The sequence below is a fragment of the Tachypleus tridentatus genome, chromosome 8, assembly GCF_004210375.1.
Source record: "Tachypleus tridentatus isolate NWPU-2018 chromosome 8, ASM421037v1, whole genome shotgun sequence".
Lineage (NCBI taxonomy): Eukaryota > Metazoa > Arthropoda > Merostomata > Xiphosura > Limulidae > Tachypleus > Tachypleus tridentatus.
This window is the reverse complement of record NC_134832.1, coordinates 55,038,677-55,061,293: the sequence shown is the minus strand read 5'-3', so window position 1 is coordinate 55,061,293 and position 22,617 is coordinate 55,038,677. Positions and strand designations below refer to the sequence as shown.

General features: G+C 34.6%; 1 long non-coding RNA gene across 1 annotated transcript in view; it reads left to right on the top strand.

Annotated features, from left to right (window-relative positions):
• LOC143224155 (uncharacterized) overlaps positions 1-20,905 on the top strand; it is a 31,903-nt gene extending 10,998 nt beyond the window's left edge. The window contains exons 2-3 of the long non-coding RNA XR_013013236.1: positions 12,046-12,214; positions 20,766-20,905. This is a non-coding gene — a long non-coding RNA (uncharacterized LOC143224155). The remainder of the gene's footprint in view (positions 1-12,045; positions 12,215-20,765) is intronic.
• The last annotated feature ends 1,712 nt before the right edge of the window (positions 20,906-22,617 follow it).

The following is a 22,617-nucleotide window of genomic DNA, read 5'->3' as shown; positions in this document are numbered from 1 at the left end:
CCAAAAACGCTGATTCGTAGCTAATCCAAACTTAGATCTACCGAACAGAGAATTTCGTTTTGTTTATTTACTGTTAAGCGCGAAGCTACACAACGGGCTCTCCGTACTGTGCCCATCACAGATACCTAACCCTTATGAATAACGTTATAAGCCTACAGACTTACTGCTGAGCTACTGTGAGGCTGACCAGAGGTATGGAAACAAGTGAAAAGCACTCACTATCTACGAAGCTATTTTTAATCGACAAGCAGAATCAACCGTATTATACGGCCATAACTTGGGTCTAGCACTCAGCCTAAAATTCAAACCAAAAGGCTTAACCTATTAAGAGTTTCTGACTAAATATAAGCTAATTAGATATATTAGAACTAAAATAATTATAAAATAATGCGTGTATTAATGAAGTCTGTTATTAATCCTTCCAGTGACACAGCGGTAACTCTGTGGTCTGATAACGTTGGTAACCAGTGGTAGGAACAACACAGATAATCCATTGTGTAAATTTGTCTTTAACTACAAATAATGACTGACTTTAGATAAGCAATGTTATAAACTGAAACTGAACCCCATGATGATTAGACTGTATTACATTGTCAGTTTGGAACACGCATTGTTAAGAATATATTTATACTCAATTCTAATAATAAATATATCACGTGTTTCAGCCAATTTAGATGATTTATAATAGTCTGAAATTCGTGCGAAACTAACAGTAAAAAAATAATATTCAAATGTTTAATAATAGTCTTAGAAAATATAAAAATTACAAGCAATAAGGCTTGATGAAACGGACTAGGGCCGAATATAGAAGATGGCACTGCTGCTGGGAAGATGATCCACTATATATGTGTGTGAGAGTTAACATCCATCATTCCTAGCTGGCTGGTTGGGTTACTATATTTTAGTGAGTAACTGAAAACTATCATAGAGTATACATGGGCTGTCTTGTTTTAAGAGTTCTACCCAAGAAGGTGGGTGAATAAAAAAAAATGACTTTTAAAAAGGGAACATTTCCATTTTCTTTTATGGACTTTTGAAGTTCCATTAACCACAGTTAATAGAATTTTTTACCACGATTATTATGTACAGTAACTGGAAACAATCTGTCTGTCTGTTAAGATTTCTTTGTTTTGTTTTTCCCGAAAGGAGGAATGAAAAAAGACTTTAGGGAGACGTAAGTTTTTAAATTTTTTAAACACTCTTTTGGTCTGCAACTCGAAGACACGAGTACTTGATCACTTAAGTGAGTCAATTATCAGCTTTTACCAAACAGGGTATACAATTAGCATCTAATGATGCCATTAGAGATTTAATAACAAAAGAAATGAGAAAGGGGAACATTGTATAACATTCTCCTTTGTACAAGTTTAGCTTTCTTAATGAGTACCTTCAGCCAACGAGGTTAATGTATGACTAAAATTGACGCTTAGACTGTTTGTCATGCGTGGTTTGTGAGTTTAGCTAGGTATCCTCTAGCTCGGTGGTAACTTTGAAAGCTTATAATGAAAACAATCGGAGTTTAGATCCTGCAGTGACCAGAGAACTGATTGTCATTAGCTTTGGACGTAAGAACAAAATCAATGAACAAAAATATAGCTAAACAAGGTGATGAATAAAATTTTTCAGTAGAGAAAACTGAGCGATCGTTGATTGCACCGATAGAATAATTTGGCTGTTAAAATCGTATTTCAAGACGTTCGTGCTATTGTTTCTGAGACATATACCCGGTAACGGTCAATTGGAAACTCTCTTAACCTGGAGATGATCTAAGAAAGTCGAAATATTATTCTGGAATTTATTTTAATTACAGTTTTACTTCCCATACCGACCGTCATGAGAATACATTTTTACTCCAAGTGGGTGTCTCGTTATCATGAATTTGGCTGTTAAACAGGTGGAAACCGAGAGATATCCAGATGTTTAAAGAACATTCAAAGCAAACAAAAGAGCAATACGCTGACCATCGCATTGTTGGAAACGTTTCGGAAAATCAGTTTTACTTCTGTTGTTGTTCTGTAGCAAATAAGATTTCGCGAGGAGAAAACTGTCTCAAGAAAGATTGGAAGAACCGACAATGTCTCTAGAAATATAGGAAGAACAAACATTATCTCTAGAAAGATAGAAAGAACCAACACTGTCTCTAGACAGACAGGAAGAACCAACACTGTCTCTAGAAAGATAGGAAGAACCGACAATATCTCTAGAAAGATAGGAAGAACCGACAATATCTCTAGAAAGATAGAAAGAACCAACATTATTTTTAGAAAGATAGGAAGAACCAACACTGTCTCTAGAAAGATGGAAAGAACCACACTGTCTCTAGAAAGATAGGAAGAACCAACATTGTCTCTAGAAAGACGGGAAGAACCAACACTGTCTCTAAAAAGATAGGAAGAATCAACACTGTCTCTAGAAAGGTAGGAAGAACCAACACTGTCTCTAGAAAGATAGGAAGAACCAACACTGTCTCTAGAAAGACGGGAAGAACCAACATTGTCTTTAGAAAGACAGGAAGAACCAACATTGTCTGTAGAAAAACGGGAAGAATCAACACTGTCTCTAGAAAGACAAGAAGAACCAACATTGTCTCTAGAAAGATAAGAAGAACCAACCCTGTATCTAGAAAGATAAGAAGAACCAACACTGTATCTAAAAAGACGGGAAGAACCAACACTGTATCTAGAAAGATAAGAAGAACCAACACTGTCTCTAGAAAGACAAGAAGAACCAACATTGTCTCTAGAAAGATAAGAAGAACCAACACTGTATCTAGAAAGACGGGAAGAACCAACTGTCTCTAGAAAAATAGGAAGAACCAACACTGTTTGTAGAAAGATAGGAAGAACCAACACTGTATCTAGAAAGATGGGAAGAACCAACACTGTCTCTAGAAAAATAGGAAGAACCAACACTGTCTCTAGAAAGACAAGAAGAACCAACATTGTCTCTAGAAAGATAAGAAGAACCAACCCTGTATCTAGAAAGATAAGAAGAACCAACACTGTATCTAAAAAGACGGGAAGAACCAACACTGTATCTAGAAAGATAAGAAGAACCAACACTGTCTCTAGAAAGACAAGAAGAACCAACATTGTCTCTAGAAAGATAAGAAGAACCAACACTGTATCTAGAAAGACGGGAAGAACCAACTGTCTCTAGAAAAATAGGAAGAACCAACACTGTTTGTAGAAAGATAAGAAGAACCAACACTGTATCTAGAAAGATGGGAAGAACCAACACTGTATCTAGAAAGATGGGAAGAACCAACATTTTCTCTAGAAATACGGGAAGAACCAACACTGTCTCTAGAAAGATAGGAAGAACCAACACTGTCTCTAGAAAGATAGGAAGAATTAACATTGTCTCTAAAAAGGTAGGAAGAACCAACACTGTCTCTAGAAAGATAGGAAGAACCAACACTGTCTCTAGAAAGACAGGAAGAACCAACATCTCAAAGAACAAAATTTAGCTAGATGCCACAAATTTGAGAAATAATTTGAAGTCAATTACAATATTATATAAAATGTGCAACTACAATAAAAATTATTTTAAAAATTATCTTAATGAAAAGTCCACACAGTTTTAACACCCCGTAAAGTCAACTCGAAGTTACTGACCAGTTTTCATGCCAGACAATAACGTGAACCTGCCGAAAACACTCGACTTTTGTCTCAATTTGTCTAATTTCAGTCCTTTTGTTAAATTAGTCTTTTTAGTCTCTGTGTTTGTCCTCATTAGCTTTTTACTTGTTACACACGCGAATGTGATTTTTTAAGAGACAATACTTTGAATACATAGTCGAAGTCTTCTTGTAGTATAACAAGTAATCAAAAAAGTTATATTAAATAGAACCTCATGAAAAATTGGTTAACGAAGTTTTTAGAATTTTGTAGGTGAAGCTTTAAGAAAGTCGAGAACCTTCAAGACGTCGTTCATCGTACTTACACGCCCCTTGGTGGGGCAGCAGTAAAACTTCGGATTTCAACGTTAGAATCGAAGGTTCGATTCCCGTTGGTTAGCAGAGGAGGTGTTATAAGAAATCAAACACACAACATCATTTATTTTTACTTGTGGCTAAAAACCCGTTCCAGCAAAAATACAAAACATTGATTGCCTCCCCGCTGGTACAGCACGAAGTCTAGGGATTTACAACGCTAAAATAAGGAGTTTGATTCTCCTCGGTAAGCTCAGCAGATGGCCCGATGTAGCTTTGCTATGAAAAAGCACAGACATCAAACATTTAATGTGATAAAGCATCCATTTCACTTCACTGTAATACAGCGTTCTTAGGAATTTCACAGCTGAATTGTAATTTGCCGAAAAAAAACGAAGAAAGTGAGCAAAATGTTCTGAATTTTTTGTTGTTAAATACCATGGATTATTTGTTTGTTTCTCCGTCTTCAGTCTTACCTCTGGACCACTGATGGCTGTATTTTAATTTAACAAACAAACTAATCAGGGCCGCAAAGAAAATTATAAACATGAACGAGAAGTGATTTAAGTTTTCATCGAATTCAAATACAGATTTCATTACACTATGTAACACAAGTACACAACATTATGTACCACAAATACACAACACTATGTAACACAAGTACACAACACTATGTAACACAAGTACACAACACCATGTAACACAAATACACAACACTATGTAACACAAGTACACAACACTATATAACACAAGTACACAACACTATGTAAACATGTCATGTACACAAACACCATGTAACACAAATACACTAACACTATGTAACACAAGTACACAACACTATGTAACACAAATACACAACACTATGTAACACAAGTGCATAACACTATGTAACACAAATACATAACACTATGTAACACAAGTGCATAACACTATATAACACAAATACACAACACTGTGTAACACAAGTAACACAACACTATGTAAAAACACAGTAATAACAACACTATGTAACACAAATAACAAAACACTATGTAACACAAGTGCATAACACACTATGTAACACAAATACACAACACTATGTAACACAAGTGCATAACACTGTGTAAACATACATGATACATAACATTTAAAAACACAAGTACATAACACTATGTAACACAAATACACAACACTATGTAACACAAATACATAACACCATGTAACACAAGCATACAAATGACACTTATGTAACACATAATACATAACACTATGTAACACAAGTACACAACACTATGTAACACAAATACACAACACTATGTAACACAAGTGCATAACACTATGTAACACAAATACATAACACTATGTAACACAAGTACACAACACTATGTAACACAAATACACAACACTATATAACACAAGTACACAACACTATGTAACACAAATACACAACACTATGTAACACAAGTTGCATGTAAACACCTATGTAACACAAGTACACAAACACTATGTAACACAACTACACAACACTATGTAACACAAGGTGCACACAACACTATGTAACACAAATGCATAACACTATGTAACACAAGTGCATAACACTGTGTAACACAAATACATAACGCTAAATGTAACACAAGTACATAACACTCTGGGTAACATAAATACACAACGCTATGTAACACAAATACATAACACTATGTAACACAAGTACACAACACTATGTAAATTACGCAAATACACAACACTCATGTAACACAAGTACACAAACACTATGTTAACAAATACACAAACTATGTGAAACACAAGTGCATAACACTATGTAACACAAATACATTAACACTATGTAACACAAGTGCATAAAACACTATGTAACACAAATACACAAAACACTGTGTAACACAAATACACAACACTATGTAACACAAGTACACAACACTATAAAAAAATACATACACAACACTATGTAACACAAGTACACAACACACATGTAACACAAATATTTGATCAACACTATGTAACACAAGTGCATACAACACTATGTAACACAAATACATACACACTATGTAAACACAAGTACATAAACACCATGTAACACAAATGACAACAACACCATGTAACACAAATACATAACACTATGTAACACAAGTACATAACACTCATGTAACACAAATACACAACACTAATGTAACACAAGTGCACAACACCATGTAAACACAGATACACAACACTATGTAATACAAGTGCATAACACCTGTGTAACACAAATGCATAACACTATGTACACAAGTGCATAACACTATGTAACACAAATGCCAACACTATGTTGCACAAATGCATAACACTATGTAACACAAGCAATACAACACTATGTAACACAAATACACAACACCATGTAACACAAGTACACAACACTATGTAACACAAATACACAACACCATGTAAACACACAAGTCACCTGACCATGTAACACAAATGCATAACACTACCATGTAACACAAGTGATAATGACACTATGTAACACAAATACATAACACTATGTAACACAAGTACATAACACTATGTAACACAAATACACAACACTATGTAACACAAATACATAACACTATGTAACACAAGTACACAACACTATGTAACACAAATACACAACACTATGTAACACAAGTACACAACACTATGTAACACAAATACACAACACTATGTAACACAAATACACAACAGTATTTAACACAAGTACATAACACTAGGTAACACAAGTACATAAATATATGTAACACAAATACATAACATTATGTAACACATATTTTGTTCCTGAATAGTATGTGTTATTTCTTAATTGCTTATGTTGTAAAAGTATAGAAAATGGGCATTATTGCCTTCAAACTTTGCTTTTGTGACCTGGATAATGAAATTTAGAAATTAACCTATTTTCTGTGTAAAAATGGACAAATTTGCACATTTTCATTTACATAAGGTTTGAATAAAACAACATATGAATCAAGGTTTACATGTATTTATACTAAAGTTATACAAAAATGTTTAGAAGTGAGTAGTTTTTCGAGATTTGCGACTGTAATGTAAATCACTTTCACATATCAGATCCCAAATATAGTGTCTCATCATGTTTTCATTATACGCTATCAGGTCAAAAAAGCAAAGTTTGAAGAGAAAAATAGGTCTTTTCCATTTACTTTAGACATAAGCAATTGGGAAATGACACTTTCTGTACAGAAACAAGAAAAAGTAAAATTTTGTCACGTAGTGTAATCTCAATGTTTCTGTTTTTTATTTCATGTATATATATCTTGTATGTGTGTGTATTAGTTCCATTCCCCTTGGTGGGCATAGCAGATAGCCCAATGCGGCTTTGCTATAAGAAATACACATACACACCTTTTGTAACGATAAATTTAACAAACAAACAAAGTGCAAGGCCTCATCTATTCGGTGTCAGTATATGTATTTGTATATATTTGTGTTTACCATACATGGATTACGGACAGTTACCAGATTAACTATGTTGAATTTTATGGAATGGAATATTTAAAGCATTCGCCAGATAAGTTATCAGTTTTTGAGTAAATTAAAACTTTTTACACTTCGAGAAGTGTGTTCTCGAGGAATTTTGGATTCATTTGTTAATTACCTTGAGGTTAAATTGATTATACATTTCTTTCAACATTATAGATTGAGAGACATAAGAATATGTGTGTTTTCGTCTAGCAAAGCCACATTGGGCTATCTTCTGCGCCCACCGACTAGAATCGAACCTCTGGTTTTAGCGTTGTAACTCCATGAACTTACCGTTGTACCAGCGGGGGACCAAGAATAGTGTGTGTGTGTTTATAGTCCAGCAAAGCCACATTGGGCTATCTTCTGAGCCTACCGACTGGAATCGAACCCCTGATTTTAGCGCTGTAACTCCAAAAACTTACCCCTATACCAGAAGGGGACCGACACACGTGCGAGAGAATCGTTGAAAAATAGAAACGTCATCTTTGTTTGTTTCTGCTCTTCGATATCACAAGTGAACATCACAAAATTAGTTCAATACTAAAGTGTAAGACAGCTGCGCTGAGTGATGTGTATCATAAAATATATGCTTTTATCGTCTTCATGAGGTTATTTATTTTGTAATATTACATATCTGATCAGTTTCATTCTTTATAACATCCACGATTTTCTATTACACTTAAATTTTACTTGGTGGAATGTTTCGAGGTAAAGAAAAAAAAATGTTCACCGTAAGTGTGTATGTTTAAGGGCAACGACAACAAAAAATACTTGCTGGTTCTTGGTAGTTTGATGTTTCTGTATGTTTAACAGATAGCCTCTTGGCAACAAAATTAATATTGAATGTGTGTATATATATAAGGGTCGCGGGTTCGAATCCCGGTCGCACCAAACATGTTCGCCATTTCAACCGTGGGGGCGTTATAAGTGACGGTCAATTCCACTATTCGTTGGTAAAAGAGTAGCCCAAGAGTTGGCGGTAGGTGGTGATGACTAGCTGCTTTCCCTCTAGACTTATACTGGTAAATTAGGGACGGCTAGCGCAGATAGCTCTCGAGTAGCTTTGCTTGAAAATTAAAACAAGAAACAAACCTTTCGTTAGACTAAGGTTTATTAGTGGAATTGGTACAAAAATATGTTCTAACTAAAGTCAGAAAGAGGGAAAAACACACACTACATTATGGGTTTGTTATTTTGTCATTTTGCTCAGCAATGAACAGCAGATATTTTATTGTTTGTTGCTCTAAGTCTTAAGAAATGATAAATAAATTTTTACAGTCTTTCCATTGAGAGTCCTTCAGTATAATAAGTTACTTTTAAATCTACCTCTTAGTTAGGCAAAACGTTGAATAATGAATGAAGGTTACTAGAAGTAAAACATTATCAGAATGTCGTCTAAGATAAACTAGGTGGAGTTATTTCTTCTCTTAGAAATCTTTTGTTGACTTTTGTCCCTCGATGGGACAGTGTCGTGTTTACGAACTCACTTGTGCGTTTTTTAACAGGCACTGGCATGACCAGGTGGTTAAGGCTCTCGACTCGTAATCTGAGGATCGCGGGTTCAAATCTCCGTAACACCAAACATGCTTACCCTTTCAGCCGTGGGGCCGTTATAATGTGATGGTCAATCCCACTATTCGTCGGTAAAAGAGTGGCCTAAAAGTCAGCGGTTGGTAGTGATGACTAGCTGCCTTCCATCCAGTCTTACATCGCTAGATTATGGACAGCTAGCGCTGAAAACACTCGTGTATATTTGCGCGAAATTCCAAAAACAACAACAACAAAGAACCAAACGGTAGATATAAAAGACAGTCTATTATGACTTTGCTTTAAAGTCAAACATGCACTCATATGGACTTCTACAGAGTGACTTAACAACTGAACGAGTTCGTATGAAATTTATTCCAAATTATCAGACAGAAATCTCCACTCATGAATATTGTTAACAGCAAAACGAAATTCTGACAAATCGAACTCCTTTGACGGTTTTCTGTTTTAGTTCCTAGACTTATTTGTTTATTCTTGTCATTCGTTTAATTACTTCACTGATCTTAAACCTATTACTAACCAAGTCACCATAGTTTGTGTGTTTGATTGGTAAACCGACACAATTTGTGTATTCAAAAGCCAATAACAACGAAGTTTCGTAGCCCGAGAAATTCTTAAAATGAATGAACATTGTCATGGCAAACAATACCTCATTCAACCCGTTATATTAAGTTTTGAAAGATTCCTACCTGGAGGGCTCTCCTTTAACTTCTGTTACAACATTATTTCTCAGAAACACTGAAAGTGTTTATTTAACGAAGGCTTTGTTCAAAGTATCTTGACGTCATGTTATTTTCTTAAATATTTTAAAGTTTAGTTTGTTTTGTTTTGAATTTCGCGCAAAGCTACACGAGGGCTATCCGCGCTAGCCGTCCCTAATTTAGCAGTGTACGACTTGAGGGAAGGCAGCTAGTCACCACCACCCTCCACAAACTCTTGGGCTACTCTTTTACCAACGAATAGTGGGATTGATCGTAACATTATTACGCCCACACGCCTTAACAAGCTGGCCATGCTGGGCCTTAAAGTTTGGAGTCAGGTTATTGAAGTATATTTCATTTTCAAGATTCGTGTTATTCTTTCACATCTCAAACGAGCTTCCCCTCCCCAGTGGCACAACGGTATGTCTCCGGATGTACGACGCTAAAAACTGGGTTTCGATACCCTTGGTGGGCAGAGCACAGAGAGCCCATTGTATAACTATGTGATTAATTTAAAACAGCACATTTCAAACGAAACATTTAAGCGTCGTAATTACACTTTGTTTTTCTCAACGACTTACAGTGACAACGCCCACATTTTCATAACACCCAAAATAACCAGTTTTTAGAAAATTGCACTGCTAAGCTGTGCGCTGTATTAGTTTATCTGTTTCATTGGATGAGTTTTAAATTTCTGAATACTGACTATTGTTGATTTGCTTCTTTGATTTTCAGTTGTCATAGTGACTGTGGATAGGCCCGGCATGGCCAAGCGCGTTAAGGCGTGCGACTCGTAATCTGAGGGTCGCGGGTTCGCATCCCCGTCGCGCCAAACATGCTCGCCCTTTCAGCCGTGTGGGCGTTATAATGTGACGGTCAATCGCACAATTCGTTGGTTAAAGAGTAGCCCAAGAGTTGGTGGTAGGTGGTGATGACTAGCTGCCTTTCCTCTTGTCTTGCTCTCCTAATTCAGGGACGACTAAATTAGCGCAGGTAACCCTCGTGTAGCTTTGCGCGAAATTCAAACAAACAAACACTTTCAAAAATATGGAAGTCGTAGATTTAGAAACTATATGATACGTAGTTATTCTTACGGAAGAAATTATGCTAGAATTTCCTAAATTAATGACAATAAAAACAGATAGATCTCCGTACTTAGAAATAATTCTTATGAATACCATAATTTCTTTTGTTTTGAAAGAGAAAATTGCTTCCAAGTTTCTCATTTACTTTTATTTCAGTAATGTGTAAGCTTCTAGTGACAGCGAAAGAGAGAGTTCTAATTGTCATTTATAATTAACGAATGCTACGTTGGTTAAAGGAAGCGATATATGTTTGTTTGAAATTGAATTATTCTTATTTTAAAGACAAACGAAATTTAGTAATCAGTTTTTATGTAGAGAAGTTGTATAACTTTCGATTTCAATTTTCTATTAGAATTTTTTCTACAATTCTTCATTATACAATTAATTTGCTAGATTTAAATACATTACTTTAAGAAAATAACTAAAAGTTAAAAAATAATAAGTGAACGTAGTAAAAGCAAAATTTACATAACTGATGCAAATTAATATAATGTGTTTGTTCCTTAAATTTAAAACTTACCGTTTAACCCTAACAAAGATAATTACGGTTTAAATTTTCGATCGGTTAAACTTTCTGAAGGTAATTAGTTTACATATAAAATAAATTTATTTATATTTGAAATAAAAAAGAAAAACTTGTTTAGAATTGAAATTTAAAACTCGACACAATTTTATGGTTTTTTTTAAACTCTTACAGAGAAAATAATAATTGAAACTGTAGATTAATGAAAGAAACACGATTTTAAACTATCGTCTTTTCTACGTATGTATAAATCAGTTTCTATCACATCATAACTAGGCCTTTTATGCAGTATTTCGGAAGAAATAAACATCTTCGAGCACATGAAATTCCTATAAAACCAATGGACAAAACAAAACATTTACTGCATCGAGAAAGTACACATTTGATCTACTCGAAATCGAAAATCTCTCGCACTTCTACAGAGTCAACAAAATCAAACCAAATCGTTTAGCTTCATGACATATTTGCTTTCTGGGTTAAAGGAGAGTTATGAGAAACGAAAGAATTAGTTCATTTTTCAACAACCACTTGCTAAGAAAATACTCAAAATTGTCATTATAAAACAGTATTGAAACACCTGCTTAGCAGAATGAATGTTTCATATCTATCTGGAAACTTGTAATCAATGCCACAATGAAGGGTGTAACGGTTTAGCATAAATTTTCATCGAAATTCAATAAAACATAAACTTGTTAAAATACCTTCTGTTTAGCATACGAATCTGAAAACATAAATTCAACACTAAATAATCTTTGGATATTACAGTCGTACGACTGAGCCTTGTTCAATAAAAACAGAGATGCAGGACTACTGTCACGATGCACCGTCGACAGAGATGACAGGACTGTATACGACGATGTTTACTGTGACGATGCTGTGAACTTCAAACATAGTATTAAGATAAGAATTCGTCGTCAAAGATTTTATCAAAAAGGTAAAACAATTTGTTTTCTAAAATTATTCAAAATATAGTGTTTTATAAATGTGTTGGAACATCCACACTAAACTATTGGGTGGAAAAAATAAATGTTTTAATAATCTGATTTTATTCGTACTAACTAAAACTTCTGATTACATGTTGTTTAATGGAAATATTGTTGTTGCTGAGACAAATAATAAGGTTTAGAGAGATCCCAGACAAGACAGAATTTATCGAGTACAAGTGCCATTTATAATTACACAAACCTGCGTTGGCTGATGGACATATTGTTGTTGCTGGGACAAATAATACGGAAATATTGTTGTTGCTGAGACAAATAATACGGAAATATTGTTGTTGCTGAGACAAATAATACGGTTTAGAGATCCCAGTCAAGACCGAATTTATCTGGTTCAAGTGTAATTTAGAATTACACAAACCTGCGTTGGTTAATGGACATATTGTTGTTGCTGGGACAAATAATACGGAAATGTTGTTGTTGAGAAAAATAATAAGGTTTAGAGAGTTCCCAGTCAAGACAGAATATATCTGGTTCAAATGCAATTTATAATTACACAAAGCTGCGTTGATTAATGGACATATTGTTGTTGCTGGGACAAATAATACTGAAATATTGTTGTTGCTGAGACAAATAATAAGGTTTAGAGAGATCCCAGACAAGACAGAATTTATCGAGTAGAAGTGTCATTTATAATTACACAAACCTGTGTTGGTTGATGGACATATTGTTGTTTCTGAGACAAATAATACGGAAATATTGTTGTTGCTGAGACAAATAATAAGGTTTAGAGAGATCCCAGACAAGACAGAATTTATCGAGTACAAGTGCCATTTATAATTACACAAACCTGCGTTGGTTGATGGACATATTGTTGTTTCTGAGACAAATGATACGGAAATATTGTTGTTGCTGAGACAAATAATAAGGTTTAGAGAGATCCCAGACAAGACAGAGTTTATCGAGTACAAGTGCCATTTATAATTACACAAAGCTGCTTTGGCTGATGGACATATTGTTGTTTCTGAGACAAATAATACGGAAATATTGTTGTTGCTGAGACAAATAATAAGGTTTAGAGAGATCCCAGACAAGACAGAATTTATCTGGTTCAAGTGTAATTTATAATTACACAAACCTGCGTTGGCTGATGGACATATTGTTGTTGCTGGGACAAATAATACGGAAATATTGTTGTTTCTGAGACAAATAATACGGAAATATTGTTGTTGCTGAGACAAATAATAAAGTTTAGAGATCCCAGACAAGACAGAGTTTATCGAGTACAAGTGCCATTTATAATTACACAAAGCTGCGTTGGCTGATGGACATATTGTTGTTGCTGGGACAAATAATACGGAAATATTGTTGTTGCTGAGACAAATAATACGGAAATATTGTTGTTTCTGAGACAAATAATACGGAAATATTGTTGTTGCTGAGACAAATAATAAAGTTTAGAGATCCCAGACAAGACAGAGTTTATCGAGTACAAGTGCCATTTATAATTACACAAAGCTGCGTTGGCTGATGGACATATTGTTGTTGCTGGGACAAATAATACGGAAATATTGTTGTTGCTGAGACAAATAATACGGAAATATTGTTGTTGCTGAGACAAATAATAAGGTTTAGAGAGATTCCAGTCAAGACAGAATATATCTGGTTCAAATGCAATTTATAATTACACAAAGCTGCGTTGGTTAATGGACATATTGTTGTTGCTGGGACAAATAATACGGAAATATTGTTGTTTCTGAGACAAATAATACGGAAATATTGTTGTTGCTGAGACAAATAATAAGGTTTAGAGATCCCAGACAAGACAGAGTTTATCGAGTACAAGTGCCATTTATAATACACAAAGCTGCTTTGGCTGATGGACATATTGTTGTTTCTAAGACAAATAATACGGAAATATTGTTGTTGCTGAGACAAATAATAAGGTTTAGAGAGATCCCAGACAAGACAGAATTTATCTGGTTCAAGTGTAATTTATAATTACACAAACCTGCGTTGGCTGATGGACATATTGTTGTTGCTGGGACAAATAATACGGAAATATTGTTGTTTCTGAGACAAATAATACGGAAATATTGTTGTTGCTGAGACAAATAATAAAGTTTAGAGAGATCCCAGACAAGACAGAGTTTATCGAGTACAAGTGCCATTTATAATTACACAAAGCTGCGTTGGCTGATGGACATATTGTTGTTGCTGGGACAAATAATACGGAAATATTGTTGTTGCTGAGACAAATAATACGGAAATATTGTTGTTTCTGAGACAAATAATACGGAAATATTGTTGTTGCTGAGACAAATAATAAAGTTTAGAGAGATCCCAGACAAGACAGAGTTTATCGAGTACAAGTGCCATTTATAATTACACAAAGCTGCGTTGGCTGATGGACATATTGTTGTTGCTGGGACAAATAATACGGAAATATTGTTGTTGCTGAGACAAATAATACGGAAATATTGTTGTTGCTGAGACAAATAATAAGGTTTAGAGAGATTCCAGTCAAGACAGAATATATCTGGTTCAAATGCAATTTATAATTACACAAAGCTGCGTTGGTTAATGGACATATTGTTGTTGCTGGGACAAATAATACGGAAATATTGTTGTTTCTGAGACAAATAATACGGAAATATTGTTGTTGCTGAGACAAATAATAAAGTTTAGAGAGATCCCAGACAAGACAGAGTTTATCGAGTACAAGTGCCATTTATAATTACACAAACCTGCGTTGGCTGATGGACATATTGTTGTTGCTGGGACAAATAATACGGAAATATTGTTGTTTCTGAGACAAATAATAAGGTTTAGAGAGATCCCAGACAAGACAGAGTTTATCGAGTACAAGTGCCATTTATAATTACACAAACCTGTGTTGGTAGATGGACATATTGTTGTTTCTGAGACAAATAATACGGAAATATTGTTGTTGCTGAGACAAATAATAAGGTTTAGAGAGATCCCAGACAAGACAGAGTTTATCGAGTACAAGTGCCATTTATAATTACACAAAGCTGCTTTGGCTGATGGACATATTGTTGTTTCTGAGACAAATAATACGGAAATATTGTTGTTGCTGAGACAAATAATAAGGTTTAGAGAGATCCCAGACAAGACAGAATTTATCGAGTACAAGTGCCATTTATAATTACACAAAGCTGCGTTGGCTGATGGGCATATTGTTGTTGCTGGGACAAATAATACGAAAATATTGTTGTTTCTGAGACAAATAATACGGAAATATTGTTGTTGCTGAGACAAATAATAAGGTTTAGAGAGATCCCAGACAAGACAGAGTTTATCGAGTACAAGTGCCATTTATAATTACACAAAGCTGCTTTGGCTGATGGACATATTGTTGTTGCTGGGACAAATAATACGGAAATATTGTTGTTGCTGAGACAAATAATAAGGTTTAGAGAGATCCCAGACAAGACAGAGTTTATCGAGTACAAGTGCCATTTATAATTACACAAACCTGCGTTGGCTGATGGACATATTGTTGTTGCTGGGACAAATAATACGGAAATATTGTTGTTGCTGAGACAAATAATACGGAAATATTGTTGTTGCTGAGACAAATAATAAGGTTTAGAGAGATTCCAGTCAAGACAGAATATATCTGGTTCAAATGCAATTTATAATTACACAAAGCTGCGTTGGTTAATGGACATATTGTTGTTGCTGAGACAAATAATACGGAAATATTGTTGTTGCAAGACTTAATAACGTGTGCATTTAATTGAGATAAGCAAAACTTCTATTTATTTTGATGAAGAAAGTAAATATTGTGTTATTTAAAATGTTTTTGCATTGAGTTCTGTGATTATAAATTTTGTATTGCTAGAAAAATGGTTCAAAGCTTTTGAAGCCTTGATATGTATTTATCATTGGACTATAAAGGCACTTAGGGTAACTATTTTCTTAAAACCTGAAACTAGTAATATTTGTTTAAGCATGTTAAACATGCTCATTAAGGTTTTTTGTAGATGCTGTTATAGACTCTTGTTTGGTGAGCTTATGAATCGTAGATTTTTAACCACATACAACCTAGACCGTGTTTTTCAAAGGAAAAACTTATGGATAATGGATATTTAACCATACAAAAGCGAGTTTCTCTTATATATTTTAAGGAAAACCTTATGAATTGTGGATTTTAACCACATAAAACTTGGTGTTTTTTTTTCTTTTTAGGGAAAGATTAAAAAGAAATCTGAGAATAATTATCTAATTTTAGCTTTCGTGAACTAAACGGCTATTGGAAAAACTTGTGACGTAAGTCTAGAACGAACGATATTTAAAACTTTTACAAGCTTAAAACATGAGATATGGATGTCATAATTAAACAACATACCTACATTCCCAACAAAGACAAAGATATAATTGGTAAAAATGTTAGTTCAATATTTCATTTTAATCTGAATAAACTTTCATTTTTCTTACCCTTACTAGATACGAGTTAATCCAATAGACTGAACATATAACTTTCCGTCCCCGTGTCAAGGCAGATTTTTTTCGAAATACGAAATAAATCGTATTCTCGTGGATTGAGAGTGAACTTTAACTCTCTGATAGCCAGATATTTTTCACACCAATAAATTTTTACTGTAAAAGTTCACTTGTCGTCAGTGGCGGCTGTAGGCCTATCAGATGAAATACGCAGCTTAGAGATCGCATTATTCTATATATCTGTAACCTATGAGTAAACGGTGTGTCATGTCTTCTATTCTAACATTATATATCACGTAAATTGCGGTTCGAGGAAGCACGTGACTTTTTCCTATACTCTGAATTGGCCAGTGCAACATCAACTCATCAGGAAATATGCCACAATGCAGTGTGTCTAGTATTTTTCTGTGTCGCAGAAATCGTGTTGTAGGATATTAACAATTGAAATTCATCTTTAAATAACCTCATGAATTGATTATCTTTTTGTGGTGTTTTGTGCTTACAAAACCTTACAGACTGGCATCTATTAACGACCATTTTCTTTTTCGCAGTTCATACAAAAGGGTTTGTTTGTTTGTTTTGAATTTCGCACAAAGCTACTCCAGGGCTATCTGTGCTAGCCGTCCCTAATTTAACAGTGTAAGACTAGAGGGAAAGCAGTTAATCATCACCACCCACCGCCAACTCTTGGGCTACTCGGCTACTCTTTTACCAACGAATATTGGGATTGACCGTCACTTTATTAACGCCCCACGGCTGAAAGGCCGAGCATGTTTGCTGCAACCGGGATTCGAACCTGCGAACCTCGGATTAGAGTCGAACGCCTGAACACACTAGGCCATGCCGGGCCCATACAAAAGGTACCGAATTAAAAGTTTAATTTATTTATATCTCAGACTGTTTAGGGGGGCCCGGCAGAATTATATTATTTAAACCAAATTAAGGTGTGACACCGTATAAAGGCACCAACATGGCCCAGTGTGTTCAATCGTTCAACTAGTAATCCGAGGGTTGCGGGTTCGAATCCCGGTCGCGCCAAACATGCTCGGCCTTTCAGCCGTGTGTGCGTTATAATGTTACGGCCAATCCCACTATTCGTCGGTAAAAGAGTGGCCTAGAAGTTAGCGGTTGGTAGTGATGACTAGCTGCCTTCCATCCAGTCTTACATCGCTAAATTATGGACAGCTAGCGCTGATAACACTCGTGTATATTTGCGCGAAATTCCAAAAACAACAACAACAAAGAACCAAACGGTAGATATAAAAGACAGTCAATTATGACTTTGCTTTAAAGTCAAACATACACACTTATGAACTTCTACAGAGTGACTTAACAACTGAACGAGTTCGTATGAAATTTATTCCAAATTATCAGGCAGAAATCTCCACTCATGAATATTGTTAACAGCAAAACGAAATTCTGACAAATCGAACTCCTTTGACGGTTTTCTGTTTTAGTTCCTAGACTTATTTGTTTATTCTTGTCATTCGTTTAATTACTTCACTGATCTTAAACCTATTACTAACCAAGTCACCATAGTTTGTGTGTTTGATTGGTAAATCGACACAATTTGTGTATTCAAAAGCCAATAACAACGAAGTTTCGTAGCCCGAGAAATTCTTAAAATGAATGAACATTGTCATGGCAAACAATACCTCATTCAACCCGTTATATTAAGTTTTGAAAGATTCCTACCTGGAGGGCTCTCCTTTAACTTCTGTTACAACATTATTTCTCAGAAACACTGAAAGTGTTTATTTAACGAAGGCTTTGTTCAAAATATCTTGACGTCATGTTATTTTCTTAAATATTTTAAAGTTTGGTTCGTTTTAATTTTGAATTTCGCGCAAAGCTACACGAGGGCTATCTGCGCTAGCCGTCCCTAATTCAGCAGTGTACGACTTGAGGGAAGGCAGCTAGTCATCACCACCCTCCATAAACTCTTGGGCTACTCTTTTACCAACGAATACTGGGATTGATTGTAACATTATTACGCCCACACGCCTTAACAAGCTGGCCATGCTGGGCCTTAAAGTTTGGAGTCAGGTTATTGAAGTATATTTCATTTTCAAGATTCGTGTTATTCTTTCACATCTCAAACAACCCCCCCCCCAGTGGCACAACGGTATGTCTTCGGATGTACGACGCAAAAAACTGGGTTTCGATACCCTTGGTGGGCAGAGCACAGAGAGCCCAATGTATAACTATGTGATTAATTTAAAACAGCACATTTCAAACGAAACATTTAAGCGTCGTAATTACACTTTGTTTTTCTCAACGACTTACAGTGACAACGCCCACATTTTCATAACACCCAAAATAACCAGTTATAAGAAAATTGCACTGCGAAGCTGTGCGCTGTTTTAGTTTCTCTGTTTCATTGGATGAGTTTTAAATTTCTGAATACTGACTATTGTTGATTTGCTTCTTTGATTTTCAGTTGTCATAGTGACTGTGGATAGGCCCGGCATGGCCAAGCGCGTTAAGGCGTGCGACTCGTAATCTGAGGGTCGCGGGTTCGCATCCCCGTCGCGCCAAACATGCTCGCCCTTTCAGCCGTGTGGGCGTTATAATGTGACGGTCAATCGCACTATTCGTTGGTTAAAGAGTAGCCCAAGAGTTGGTGGTAGGTGGTGATGACTAGCTGCCTTTCCTCTTGTCTTGCTCTCCTAATTCAGGGACGACTAAATTAGCGCATGTAACCCTCGTGTATCTTTGCGCGAAATTCAAACAAACAAACACTTTCAAAAATATGGAAGTCGTAGATTTAGAAACTATATGATACGTAGTTATTCTTACGGAAGAAATTATGCTAGAATTTCCTAAATTAATGACAATAAAAACAGATAGATCTCCGTACTTAGAAATAATTCTTATGATTACCATAATTTCTTTTGTTTTGAAAGAGAAAATTGCTTCCAAGTTTCTCATTTACTTTTATTTCAGTAATGTGTAAGCTTCTAGTGACAGCGAAAGAGAGTTCTAATTGTCATTTATAATTAACGAATGCTACGTTGGTTAAAGGAAGCGATATATGTTTGTTTGAAATTGAATTATTCTTATTTTAAAGACAAACGAAATTTAGTAATCAGTTTTTATGTAGAGAAGTTGTATAACTTTCGATTTCAATTTTGTATTAGAATTTTTTCTACAATTCTTCATTATACAATTAATTTGCTAGATTTAAATACATTACTTTAAGAAAATAATTAAAAGTTAAAAAATAATAAGTGAACGTAGTAAAAGCAAAATTTACATAACTGATGCAAATTAATATAATGTGTTTGTTCCTTAAATTTAAAACTTACCGTTTAACCCTAACAAAGATAATTACGGTTTAAATTTTCGATCGGTTAAACTTTCTGAATGTAATTAGTTTACATATAAAATAAATTTATTTATATTTGAAATAAAAAGAAAAACTTGTTTAGAATTGAAATTTAAAACTCGACACAATTTTATGGTTTTTTTTTTAACTCTTACAGAGAAAATAATAATTGAAACTGTAGATTAATGAAAGAAACACTATTTTGAACTATCGTCTTTTCTACGTATGTATAAATCAGTTTCTATCACATCATAACTAGGCCTTTTATGCAGTATTTCGGAAGAAATAAACATCTTCGAGCACATGAAATTCCTATAAAACAAAATGGACAAAACAAGACATTGACTGCCTCGAGAAAGTACACGTTTGATCTACTCGAAATCGAAAATCTCTCGCACTTCTACAGAGTCAACAAAATCAAACCAAATCGTTTAGCTTCATGACATATTTGCTTTCTGGGTTAAAGGAGAGTTATGAGAAACGAAAGAATTAGTTCATTTTTCAACAACCACTTGCTAAGAAAATACTCAAAATTGTCATTATAAAACAGTATTGAAACACCTGCTTAGCAGAATGAATGTTTCATATCTATCTGGAAACTTGTAATTTACGCCACAATGAAGTGTGTAACGGTTTAGCATAAATTTTCATCGAAATTCAATAAAACATAAACTTGTTAAAATACCTTCTGTTTAGCATACGAATCTGAAAACATAAATTCAACACTAAATAATCTTTGGATATTACAGTCGTACGACTGAGCCTTGTTCAATAAAAATAGAGATGCAGGACTACTGTCATGATGCACCGTCGACAGAGAGGACAGGACTGTATACGACGATGTTTACTGTGACGATGCTGTGAACTTCAAACATAGTATTAAGATAAGAATTCGTCGTCAAAGATTTTATCAAAAAGGTAAAACAATTTGTTTTCTAAAATTATTCAAAATATAGTGTTTTATAAATGTGTTGGAACATCAACACTAAACTATTGGGTGGAAAAAATAAATGTTTTAATAATCTGATTTTATTCGTACTAACTAAAACTTCTGATTACATGTTGTTTAATGGAAATATTGTTGTTGCTGAGACAAATAATAAGGTTTAGAGAGATCCCAGACAAGACAGAATTTATCGAGTACAAGTGCCATTTATAATTACACAAACCTGCGTTGGTTGATGGACATATTGTTGTTTCTGAGACAAATAATACGGAAATATTGTTGTTGCTGAGACAAATAATAAGGTTTAGAGAGATCCCAGACAAGACAGAGTTTATCGAGTACAAGTGCCATTTATAATTACACAAAGCTGCTTTGGCTGATGGACATATTGTTGTTTCTGAGACAAATAATACGGAAATATTGTTGTTGCTGAGACAAATAATAAGGTTTAGAGAGATCCCAGACAAGACAGAGTTTATCGAGTACAAGTGCCATTTATAATCACACAAAGCTGCGTTGGCTGATGGACATATTGTTGTTGCTGGGACAAATAATACGGAAATATTGTTGTTGCTGAGACAAATAATAAGGTTTAGAGAGATCCCAGACAAGACAGAGTTTATCGAGTACAAGTGCCATTTATAATTACACAAACCTGTGTTGGTTGATGGACATATTGTTGTTTCTGAGACAAATAATACGGAAATATTGTTGTTGCTGAGACAAATAATAAGGTTTAGAGAGATCCCAGACAAGACAGAGTTTATCGAGTACAAGTGCCATTTATAATTACACAAAGCTGCTTTGGCTGATGGACATATTGTTGTTTCTGAGACAAATAATACGGAAATATTGTTGTTGCTGAGACAAATAATAAGGTTTAGAGAGATCCCAGACAAGACAGAGTTTATCGAGTACAAGTGCCATTTATAATCACACAAAGCTGCGTTGGCTGATGGACATATTGTTGTTGCTGGGACAAATAATACGGAAATATTGTTGTTGCTGAGACAAATAATAAGGTTTAGAGAGATCCCAGACAAGACAGAGTTTATCGAGTACAAGTGCCATTTATAATTACACAAAGCTGCGTTGGCTGATGGACATATTGTTGTTGCTGAGACAAATAATACGGAAATATTGTTGTTGCAAGACTTAATAACGTGTGCATTTAATTGAGATAAGCGAAACTTCTGTTTATTTTGATGAACAAAGTAAATATTGTGTTATTTTAAATGTTTTTGCATTGAGTTCTGTGATTATAAATTTTGTATTACTAGAAAAATGGTTCAAAGCTTTTGAAGCCTTGGTATGTATTTATCATTGGACTATAAAGGCACTTAGGGTAACTATTTTCTTAAAACCTGAAACTAGTAATATTCGTTTAAGGATGTGCTTGAAAAACATGCTCATTAAGGTGTTTTGTAGATGCTGTTATAGATTCTTGTTTGGTGAGCTTATGAATCGTAGATTTTTAACCATATACAACCTAGACCGTGTTTTTCAAAGGAAAAACTTATGGATAATGGATATTTAACCATACAAAAGCGAGGTTGTCTTTATATTTTTAAGGAAAACCTTATGAATCGTGGATTTTTAACCGCATAAAACTTGGTGTTTTTTTTTTTCTTTTAGGGAAAGATTAAAAAGAAATC